This window comes from Cicer arietinum, chromosome 4, assembly GCF_000331145.2.
Source record: "Cicer arietinum cultivar CDC Frontier isolate Library 1 chromosome 4, Cicar.CDCFrontier_v2.0, whole genome shotgun sequence".
Classification (NCBI taxonomy): domain Eukaryota; kingdom Viridiplantae; phylum Streptophyta; class Magnoliopsida; order Fabales; family Fabaceae; genus Cicer; species Cicer arietinum.
Window position 1 is genome coordinate 4,771,692 of NC_021163.2, and position 10,928 is coordinate 4,782,619.

Consider the following 10,928-nt stretch of genomic DNA (forward strand, 5'->3'; position numbering starts at 1 on the left):
TTTAATGAGAAAATTTGTGTCCCTACTTATAAGTCATCTTTTAATTTACTAGATGTATTTAATGCTATTTTTTTCAAATATACCTCATATTAATTATACTATTTTATCTTGAAAAATGAAAGAAAAAAAAATAGATATGCTTATGTACAAAATACATTTTAGGAACATCAATACATACATTAAATTCAATTTTTTTTTAATAAGTGTAAAGAAAAAGGAAAAATTGTTTATAAATAGGGATGAGGGACATATATATATATACATACATACACATAATACTTATAATACTTATTAAAAGTGATGTAAATAATATTAGTTAGAGGACATAGTTGAAAAGAAAATAAGTAATTTTACATTAAAATTTGAAAGACTTATTCATTCTAGATCAAATATCTTTTCATAGAAAAAAATATATATTATGTAGTAGTATGATTGTTTGAGTTGTTACACGAACAACAATGATGCGTATACACTGGCGCATTTTGGTGGGGGCATAGGGTAAAATAATTATAAAAAAAATTACTTATAGAAAAATATACTACATTTTTTGACTTAAATTTCAATTATATGTGTATTGAATTTTGTCTAGCGATATAAAAATTAAATTAATAATTTAATAAATTCAAAAAAAAAATCAAAATTAATTAAATTAATTTTTTTTCTTCGTATTTCGAGTTCAATCTAAATCGAATCAAATACACTCAATATTTGTTGTTTGAGTATGATTTTACTTCATTTAAAATCAACCATTAATATCTGAATAAAATTATTAGACTGTACCAGTAGTGTTATCTTAAATATGTTTTATATTTAAAGTTTTTTTTAATTATTTACATATTAATTTCCTATTGTAGTTTAAAAAAATGTTTAAATAATTCTTTTAATAGTATAAAAAATCTAATGTTTGAAAAAAAAAATTAAAATTAGTATGTTAATTTTTATTAATATCAATCTAATTGAACTGAACCAAATCAATATTTTATTCATAAATTTGTGTTTAATTTTGTGAAAAAAATTATAAAAACTCAACCAAATTAACTATTTTTTTTTTGTTTATATTTTTTTTCTCTAAACATACAAATCAAATCAATATGTTATATTCATAATTCCTTTTTTCTTAAATTTGTGCAACTTTTTAATTCAATTCGTTATCGTTTTACAATTGTATTTGCATAAAAAATTGTGTATTTATATTGCAACTTTAAAATCTAGAATTATAATATATAATAAGATATTTATTTTATCAATTAAAATTTTAAAAATTTAATAGACTCAAAATATTTATTCAAACTGACGGTGTACATATACTCCTCAAACTTTCATAATTTTTTATTCTAACACTTTATTTTACACTTTTTTCTATTACATCTCTTTATTATAAGTGTTAAATTAAATAGATATTTTTTTTTATACGAATCTGCATCTGTTTCAGTTGAGTGATCGAGACGGTCGATTGGTTGGGGCATCACGTACATCGTGGGACACCAAGTCGATGAAACTTGACATATTGTGCAAATCAGAAACTGTTTCTGCCTTTTCTATAAAATATCAATTTTATCATTTTCGTGACTAGAGCTAATCATTCATTGGCTAATAATTAATTTATTTACTTTTTATATGAATATGCATGAGGCATGCCTATAACATGGAGTATATGCAACCTACAAATATAATAAAACCAAATTTCAAAAGGACAAATTTGGAAATGGGACCATATATATCGTCGGTGCATTATATAAAACGTGAATAAGCAACGACTGAAACTGGTCCCTCGTTTGTTGATGCCTAAGTAATGGACTATATAATTATAATACACCACTAATTAACACATAACACATACTATTACTATTACTATTACAATTCAATCCTTATCTGCAACCTATAGCTAGCTCTAAGTAATACCACTTTCACTCATCGAAATGTATGACATACATATTATGATCAACATTAAAATTCTTTTTCTTTTCTATTATGATGGATATAATTAAATTATTAATTGGATAAAAAATAAAATGTATAATATAATTATCATCGTCTTTAAAGATATCAACTTCAAAAAATATCATTTTTTTCACACAAAAAAGTTATTTTTATTTTCATTTTTGTTTATAGATGAAATTTTATAACTACCATTATTAATTTACACACAATTGTGAGATATCTATCAATATCAATATTTGTTAGATGAAATAAAACTTAAAAAAATTATTATTATTATTATTTTTAGACTGTACTCTGTTTTATTATTTATCTTTATAACTTATCAATGCAACGTGATCCAAGTGATTAGATTTTCTTATCTAATGCCTCCTTGCATAGCAAGGGATTAATTTAGCTCTACAAATTTGTGCTATGACGATTGACTCATCCGACCAAACTATTTGTTTGTTTGGAACATCCATGTCAAGTCGTCAACGACAACATAAAAGTTATACTTCATATGAAAAGGAAACTTTTTATACTTCACATGATCTTTTTTAGTTAATGAATTTTTAAGAAAAAAATTATTCTTATTCATTGGTTGTTTTTAAATTTTAAGATTACATTAATTATTCTTTTATCACTTTTTTCTATCAATTACTTACACTAATAAAAAAATAGAATAAATATAACTCAAAAACGTTTGAATGAGATAGTTTAAATCTCTTTTAACTTAATCGATGTCATAAGTTTAAATTCAACCATAAAAATATAATAATGTTAAAATTCTTGAGAAACTTTAACACATGTATTAATATATGTAGTTGTACATGAAAGATGTTTTTTTTCACAAAAAAGAAATGAGGGTAAATATATGTGAACGGGTCAATTTAATAGTAAAAGTATATTTAAAACATTAATCAATATTATTTTTAAATTTATCTAAAATAACCTACTTAATTAATTACTCCATCAAAGATAAGAGTATTAGATCGTACAACCGTGCGATGCATGGAGAAACAGATTTTAAGATTAATATTTTATTATTTTAAGAGATAAATATTTTTTTTAACAAAAAAAAAGTTGAAATTAAATTTAATAATTAGTTTCAGTAATTTTCTTCACATTAAATTTTAAAATACAAAAAAAAAAAAAAATACTACGTCAAAAAGATTTACATCTATTTTATTATTTATGTAGTGAGATATTTTCAACCGATACCTTAAACAAACTACAAATAAGTTGAAGATAACCAGCTTTTATATATAATAACCACTGAGTCAACAAAATCTCAAATGCTAGCGGATATATTTATACATTCATATTACAATATTTTGACATTCTTATAATTGAAGGATTACTTATTACTATACACTAATTCAAACTTTAATATAGGACTATATATTTAAATAATCACCTAGATTGTTGTATCAAGGGCAAAGGAAGAAAAGGAAAAAATTAAAAAGAAAACACATATTTGAAGGAGGATTACACTAACATAATATAAAAAATGATATAGGAAGAAAAATATAGTAAAGTAAATGAAATGATTTAGAATGAAAAAAGAACCATTGTAATCTAATTCTATACATTAGTGGGAAATTAACATTTTCTAATGAAAAGTGTCTTAGAGAATGTATTGATTTAATTTATCCTAATAAAATATCAAACATCACCTTTTTTTAGGTGAAAGAATATAAAGAGTCGACAACATTTCAAATGCTAATAGATATATTTATACATTCATATTGTGTTCGAAATTTAATATAGGACTATATATTGAAATAACCCTCATTTGTTATACCACACACTATATCAAGGGTGAAGGAACAAAATAAGAAGTTAAAAAAACACACACACACATTTTGGAAGGAGGATGATTGATATAATATGAAAAATGATATAGGAAGAAAATAGTATGTAAATGAAATGATTTAGAATTTAGAATTATAAAAGAATCATTGTAATCTAACTCTATACGTTAGTAGAAATTTAACGTGTCTTGCAAAATGAAAAGTTTATTAGAGAGAATGTATGTATTGGTTAATGTTAATGAAATACCAAAAAAAACAGTTCTTTCGATGCGATAAAATCTACAAAAATTAAAAAATGTAAGTAGTAAAAAATTGAGACATTAAAAACACGTTAATAATTAAGAAAATCAATTGAAATCTTTTAATAAATATTATTAATTTCAGATTTTTATAAAAAATAATTAATTTACTAATTTGTCCATTATTTGGGAGGCAAATCGTTCCTTTAATTTCTAACAAACTTTTTTTATATATAAAGATACTTGAAAACTTACTTAGTTAATCAAAGTTATTTCTTAGTGTTAATGGCAAACTTTTAACGATTAGACCAATCAAGACTAGAATTACAAGACAAGTCATGCAAAAAAGTACAAGAGAAATAAAATTAAAGGGATAAGTGCTTTTGTCGACAAAATGAAATTAAAACAGTTAATGCAAATGGAAGAATAAGGTTGGCATTAACATTGTTTAAAATCTATTGACATCTAGGTGACAATATTACAATTTAGTTTAACAGAAGTAATCGTCACAAACGTGATTCGTTACTTATTCAGTTTAAGTTTTCTATAAATTATTAGGAAAAAAATCAGCTACTTAGATTTTTAAGCTTTCCAAATACAAAGTATGTCATTCATTGTCTTTATATTTCTTTAAGATTTCTTTTATTTATGTTTTCGTCAACTTAAAATTCATGTTTTTTTTTTTTTTTTTTATCAATACAATTTACTTTTTCGGCCATTTTAAATTCTTTCGTTTATATTTATACCAATTACTTGCTTTTATTTATTTTCATGCGATTTACTAGTTTTCAAGTACTCTTCGATTAGTTTATCTTTCGAGTCATTTAAATTTCAAGTTACTTTTCGTGTCATTTAAATTTTGAAGTCATTTAATTTTTAATTTATTGTCCATTTACATTTTCTGCAATTTGCTTTTTGCAATTTAAAGTTTTTATCGTTACTATTATCGCATTTAAATTTTCTATCATTTTATTCTTAAATGTCATTTTTATTTCATGTCAAACTTATTTTTTTTGTAAAACTATATTTCAGTTATCTTCGTATCTTAAAATCACATACTTTAAACAAAATCAAAAAATAATTTAATATACAAGAATTACTGATTAAATGTTCATTTGTGATTGTATATATTTAGCAAACTTCTTAGTCGATTAAATATTAGCATAAACACTTTCTTAAGACTTTAGTATGCTAGTAATACATTTGTTGAACAAGTAATAACTTTAATTGTAAAAAAAAAAAAAAAAAAACTTTAGTACGTAGGTTGTTTCTATTCTGAAACTGTCATATGATAGGTGATAAACTACTATACAAATCTATGATCTCAATAATGCATATAAAATTTATTCACGAGTCTGGTTGAGTGACATATATTGTCATTTTATACATGCATTCAATTCAATACAATTAATATGTACTTCATGCTTCTCTTTTTATAATCACCCATTTAATTTTAAGAAAATTAGGTACATTTTGTGTATAAAAATATTTAAAATATCTTAAGTTTTTATTTTTATTTTTTAAATCTATTAAACTTGGATTTTCATTTGTGAGACTCGTATTAAGAAGATATATCACATTCTCTATCTTACATATTATAGTATACTATGGTATTTAGTTACGTTAGAACACTGGACATTGAAGAATTATTTAACATATTTTTACATAAATGTGTCGAAAATAACGTATTTTTAGAATTTGAGATAAGGAACAAGTATGAGTGATGAATTACCTTAATTGTCATATAAAGTTTTAGAAGCGATATTAATCGTCAATTAAATAGTTAAACGAATGACGACAAATACCTTTTATTTAAACTTAAAGAAGTGGTCAAATTCATCTCAGTCCATTTAACGATAAAAACCAACACATACTTCAATATTTAATATTAATTAACTATAATTTAACCATTAATAATAAATTACTGTCAATTTATCATTGATTAATTAAATAATTAATCTAATATTTTTTATGCTCTCGAGTTGGTAAAAGCTTCGGTGAAGTTGATCATTGATATGGCAATATGTGCCTATTTAAGCTTATGCTCTTGTAAGGGTGTGAGTGCAAGTTAGTTCACACTCTTTGTGAAGGAAACTTTGTTGTTGATTTCTTAGCAAAAATGAGAGTTAATTGTGGCGCAAATGTTGTTTGTGTTGCATGTAACTCTCCCTAATTTGTCTTCTATTCTTCTAGTTGATTAGTTGGTGTGTCGTTTCTAACCCTTTAATTTTTCTTTGGTTGATTTTTTTCCTTCTCTTGTAAATAATTAATGGGTTGAAGATCATCATATTAAAAAGATAATTAAAACTAAATTAAAAGTTTACAACAATAATTACTTCAATTATAGATTCATCACGCAACCAACTTTCAGGTTACTTCATTATTGTCTTTTTCAAGTGTGGAGACTCACATTGTGATGAGGTGACTTTGACTACCTCAAAAATTGAATTTTATTTGAATAAGTAATAATATTTTTGTATTTAACTATCATAATAATATAGATTAGCTGGTCAAAATATTTTAATTGGCAAAAAATTAGCATAAACATGAAAGCCAAAAATTAGCATAAACATGAAAGTCAAAAATCATTACTTAATTGATAAATTTATTCAGATTGCTTTGGCACTGCCATAGTCAGTTTCTATAATTTTCTCAACAATAAAAATTGTCAAGACAATATTCATAAATAAAATGAATGAATTTCTTGTTAATCGTTTAGTTGTTTCCATTAAAAAAATATTAGTCAATTTATTATAGATTTGATTATGGAAAAATATTGATTAATTTGTTAAAGATATATTTACATTTTATATAATAAAGAAAACTATGTGAACATGATTAAAAAAGTTAGGATCATTTAAAATTATATACACTTTTTAATAAAATTTTATAGTCATTGTCCTTAAGATTTAGTTCAACTGATAAATGTTGATATTGTTATGTTACATATTATATCCCATGTAAATTTCTAATAGTATTTATGATGTTGTCTACAAACCAAAAATAAAATAAAATTTTGGAGTAATTAAGTTTAAATATACTAATTAATTTTCAAATTAAAATAAAATTTTGACAAAAATACCCTTATTAATAGAATAATTAATAAAATTATTAAATGATTTAAGACATAACAAATAAAAATATTAGATACTTGATATCTTTTTAATATTTAAAAATGGCAAATAATAAAAAATAAAAAATATTTGAAACATAATAACAATTAATACGAGAAGGGAAAGTACTTGAAAGAGTTGGTAAACAAACAATCAAATATAGAGACAGAGGAGGTCCCAAAAGAAGGTAAGTCAAGTAAAAGGAACCATCCTGTGGCCTAAAATTGCCCATAAAGGACTCACTTTAGGAGTTTTCTTCGATTCTTCTCTTACTACTCCAAAGTCTAAATTAGTCAAATTGCCGTGTGTGTATCACTTAGCAACAAGCCTATAATAATTAGCCATATTGTATTTGTACCCGAAAATTTATTAAGTGGGGAAGCCAATAACATAACATTAAAATTAAAAAAATAAAAACCTTTTGGAAAATGATAACATATGTAATAACTAATAAGTTGCATGTTAAGGTTTCTTTACTTTCTGTAAATATTTTTTTTTAAAATTATGTTAGTTTGTGTTAATAAAGAGGTAAAAGATTTTTGAAGTGAATATTTATCGACATTGTTTTTTACTAAAAAGAATGATATGAATTCATTTAAATGGTAAAATACAACGATTTAATACAAATTAATAACGCAAAATGACAACATAACACAAAATAACAATATGTCTACAAATATAAGAACATTCAAGTATTTGGAATATCTATATTTCCAAATTTGTAATGTTGACAATGTCAATGTTATTGATTGAAAACTGTAATTGATCAAAACTACTATATCAATTTGAATTAAAATGAACATCACATCAAGACGTAAAAATAAAAGTGTTACTCAAATGACAAAATCACAAAACACTAAAATTAAAAAAAAAATAAATAAATTTTTGTTGAAGTCATTTATTAAGATAAACCGAAGGAAAAACGATTTGAAGAGGTAATTCTAGATAAAAAATCGATCATAAACTACCCATCTCTAATAGAGAAAGAAGAAGAAAAACTATGTTTTGTATTTGGGAGCAATAGCTCCACTCTCTAGATAATGAGCACCAACATCATTTATGGACATTTGTATATATAATAAAAATATCAAAAAAACAAAATTTTAAAAAAAGAATATTTATTAACTAACATTTTTTTCTTTTTTTTTATAATAATAAACTATTTTTAGAATCTCTTATCAAAATAAAATAAAAATACATTTAAAAAATAAAAAATAAATTATTTTCTCAAAGAAAGCAGGGTCTAAGGTATAAAATATAGAAACTTTATTTTAGAAATTGAGTATTCAATTTCAAAAATATTTTTTCAACACAAAATTGCGATATATAAATTTCAATTATTGGAGGGAAAAAATTAAATAGAACACTTGTTATGAAATTTAAATATATTTTTTCAACACAAAACTTTTATATTTAAATTTAAAAAAAAAATTCTTAAATTTCAAAAAAAAAAAAGTTTAACACAAATTTTCTATATTTAAATTTCAATGTCGAATATCTAAAAATTTTCAAATTTTAGTTTTTTTTTTCTTAAGGTTACAATTTAAAATAATTTTCCACTATTTAAGTCTAAGAAGGAATTTTCATAAAAATAAATAAATAAATTACGGGAAAATTAAACTATGATCCTTCTCTATAAATTCAGGATTGTTTAATCAAATGATTTACACCTATTAGGCCTCACGTTTGAAAACCATGGTTAAAATTAGTTCATTCTTCTAAATTTTTTTAACATAATATTCAACAAAATTATTTATGTGAGCCTATTCAACATCCTCTAAGTCACTCGATTTATAATTTAAATTTGAATCATGATTGTGAAAGTTGTGTGCTAAGAGTCTTACATTAAATAATATATGACATAAAAGTATGTTTATAAGTGAGAGGTTTCTCATTAGTCATAAAAAAAATGAAAGGTTTCTTGTTAGTTATAAAAAAAGTGAGAGATATTTTATCTCATCTTACTAGTCAGTTTTGTAAGATTAGATAGACTTAACCCAAATTATAATATCATATTATAGCCTATTCAATATTTATTAGACCATTCAGTATTGAGTCACTCAAACAATGCTCGAAATGTCCAATCTTAAGCGTAGAAGAGATGTGTTAAAAATCTCACATTAAATAATATAGAAAAATCTAACATTGAAAACTAAGAGACATAAAACCTAAAAAAGCGTGGATGAAATAGGACAATTGAATTTTATGTCTTCCTCTTCCTAATCACCACAAAACTACCTATTATGCAACCATATAATACAAATTGAAAATCATATTAGAAATTTTATCTTGAATGTTCAATGTTTCTACAACATCCTCTCACCCTAAATTTTGAATAGAAAAAAAAAAGAATGATGCAATATTATGTAAGTAAAATTATTAGATATTGATATGACGATGTCTAGATCAATAAATGATTTTAAAAAAATTATTATTAGGTTTCATTGTTAAAACTTGAGAGAATGTTTTTGGCATAGTAATATCCTATTGGCTTCTATCCTCTCTATTTCTATTGTTGTCATGGACTTGTTTGACTTAGTTATTTGTATTAGTCTCAAATTGAGGATGGAAAGTGTCCCAACATATTACTACTATGTTGAATTTGGTGGTGTATATATCATTATTGAATGAAGTTTGCTCAATGTAAAAAAAAATAATAATAATGGTTTTGAACTTTGAATAGTGTGCCAACACTATGTGGGTGTGTGAATGAGGTAAAATCCAGAAAAATGTAAATGTTATTATTTTGATCAATTAATTTAACCCAGTACAAGAGGTTACCCATAATTAATAACATTCTCTATACTATCTATGTTATTTAAAGTTTTTCAATTTTCGTATTAAATAAAAATATTACCAACTTATATACGCTATTATTATCAAACAAACATAACTGCCAAAAACTACATTTTTTAAAAGCTCCCTTATCTACATTATAAGTACATTAGTACTTTATTTGGTTCCAAATAAATATAATGAGTAACCGATAATTAATTTATCAATAGTTATTGATACCTAAAATCGAAAGAACAATTAATTGAGGATTTTGAAATGGGTAAGAATAATAATGATACAGATATTTATTTACCTCCTTTGCACCTTCAAATTCAAAAGGAGAATGGCGCTTTAGAAGAAGATGAGAAAAAGGGTGAAAAAGTGTACCTTCCACTGGAAACAAGTTATAATGAAAAAGGTGCTGCTATTTTGCCAATCGAGCCACTTCATATTCAAAAATTAAACTTAAGCATGCTCAACAAATTGTACACTCTCACATACTATATAATAAAGTTCATATTTTCTTCTTTGATACTATTTGACTATACCCTCCTTTTCAAGCCAACAATTTCATTTTATTTATTTTGTTAATGACAAATTAATGATTGAGATTTTTTTGGCTACAATTAAAGAATTAAATTGGTATATAATTTTATTTTCAAGAAACTAATTGATATCATTTTTATAATAATGAAATTGCTGTAGCTGAGAAACCAAATTGAGGCTGTGCATGTGTTGTAATCTATTTGAAAAAGTAAAATTAGTTTACATATATAATATTTTAATGAGAGTTTCTAAGGTGCATTGACAAATTGAAGGATTTTTGTACATTTATTTTATAAGCTAATAAATTAACTATTATTTTTATGAATCAAAGAATTATTTGTTGATTTTTGTATTTTAGAAAAAATTGTTTTATAAAAAAAAACACTATTCTGTTGTTTATAAATAGGATACTAATTTTTTACATTTTATTGTAAAAATATTTAATATTTATTATTATAAATAATAAAAAATAAAAAAATAAATGAATTTTATTTCGCTCACTCTTTTGATAAATAATATTT

General features: G+C 23.2%; 1 protein-coding gene across 2 annotated transcripts in view; it reads right to left on the reverse strand.

Annotated features, from left to right (window-relative positions):
* LOC101494574 (uncharacterized protein At2g34160-like) overlaps positions 1-10,374 on the reverse strand; it is a 13,008-nt gene extending 2,634 nt beyond the window's left edge. The window contains exon 1 of one of the 2 annotated variants that reach the window (XM_027333805.2): positions 10,249-10,374. The gene's annotated coding sequence lies outside the window, so the exon portion shown is untranslated. Of the gene's footprint in view, positions 1-10,174 lie in introns of both variants that reach the window. The other variant, XM_004495548.4, reaches the window with a different exon arrangement.
* Positions 10,375-10,928: the final 554 nt, after the last annotated feature.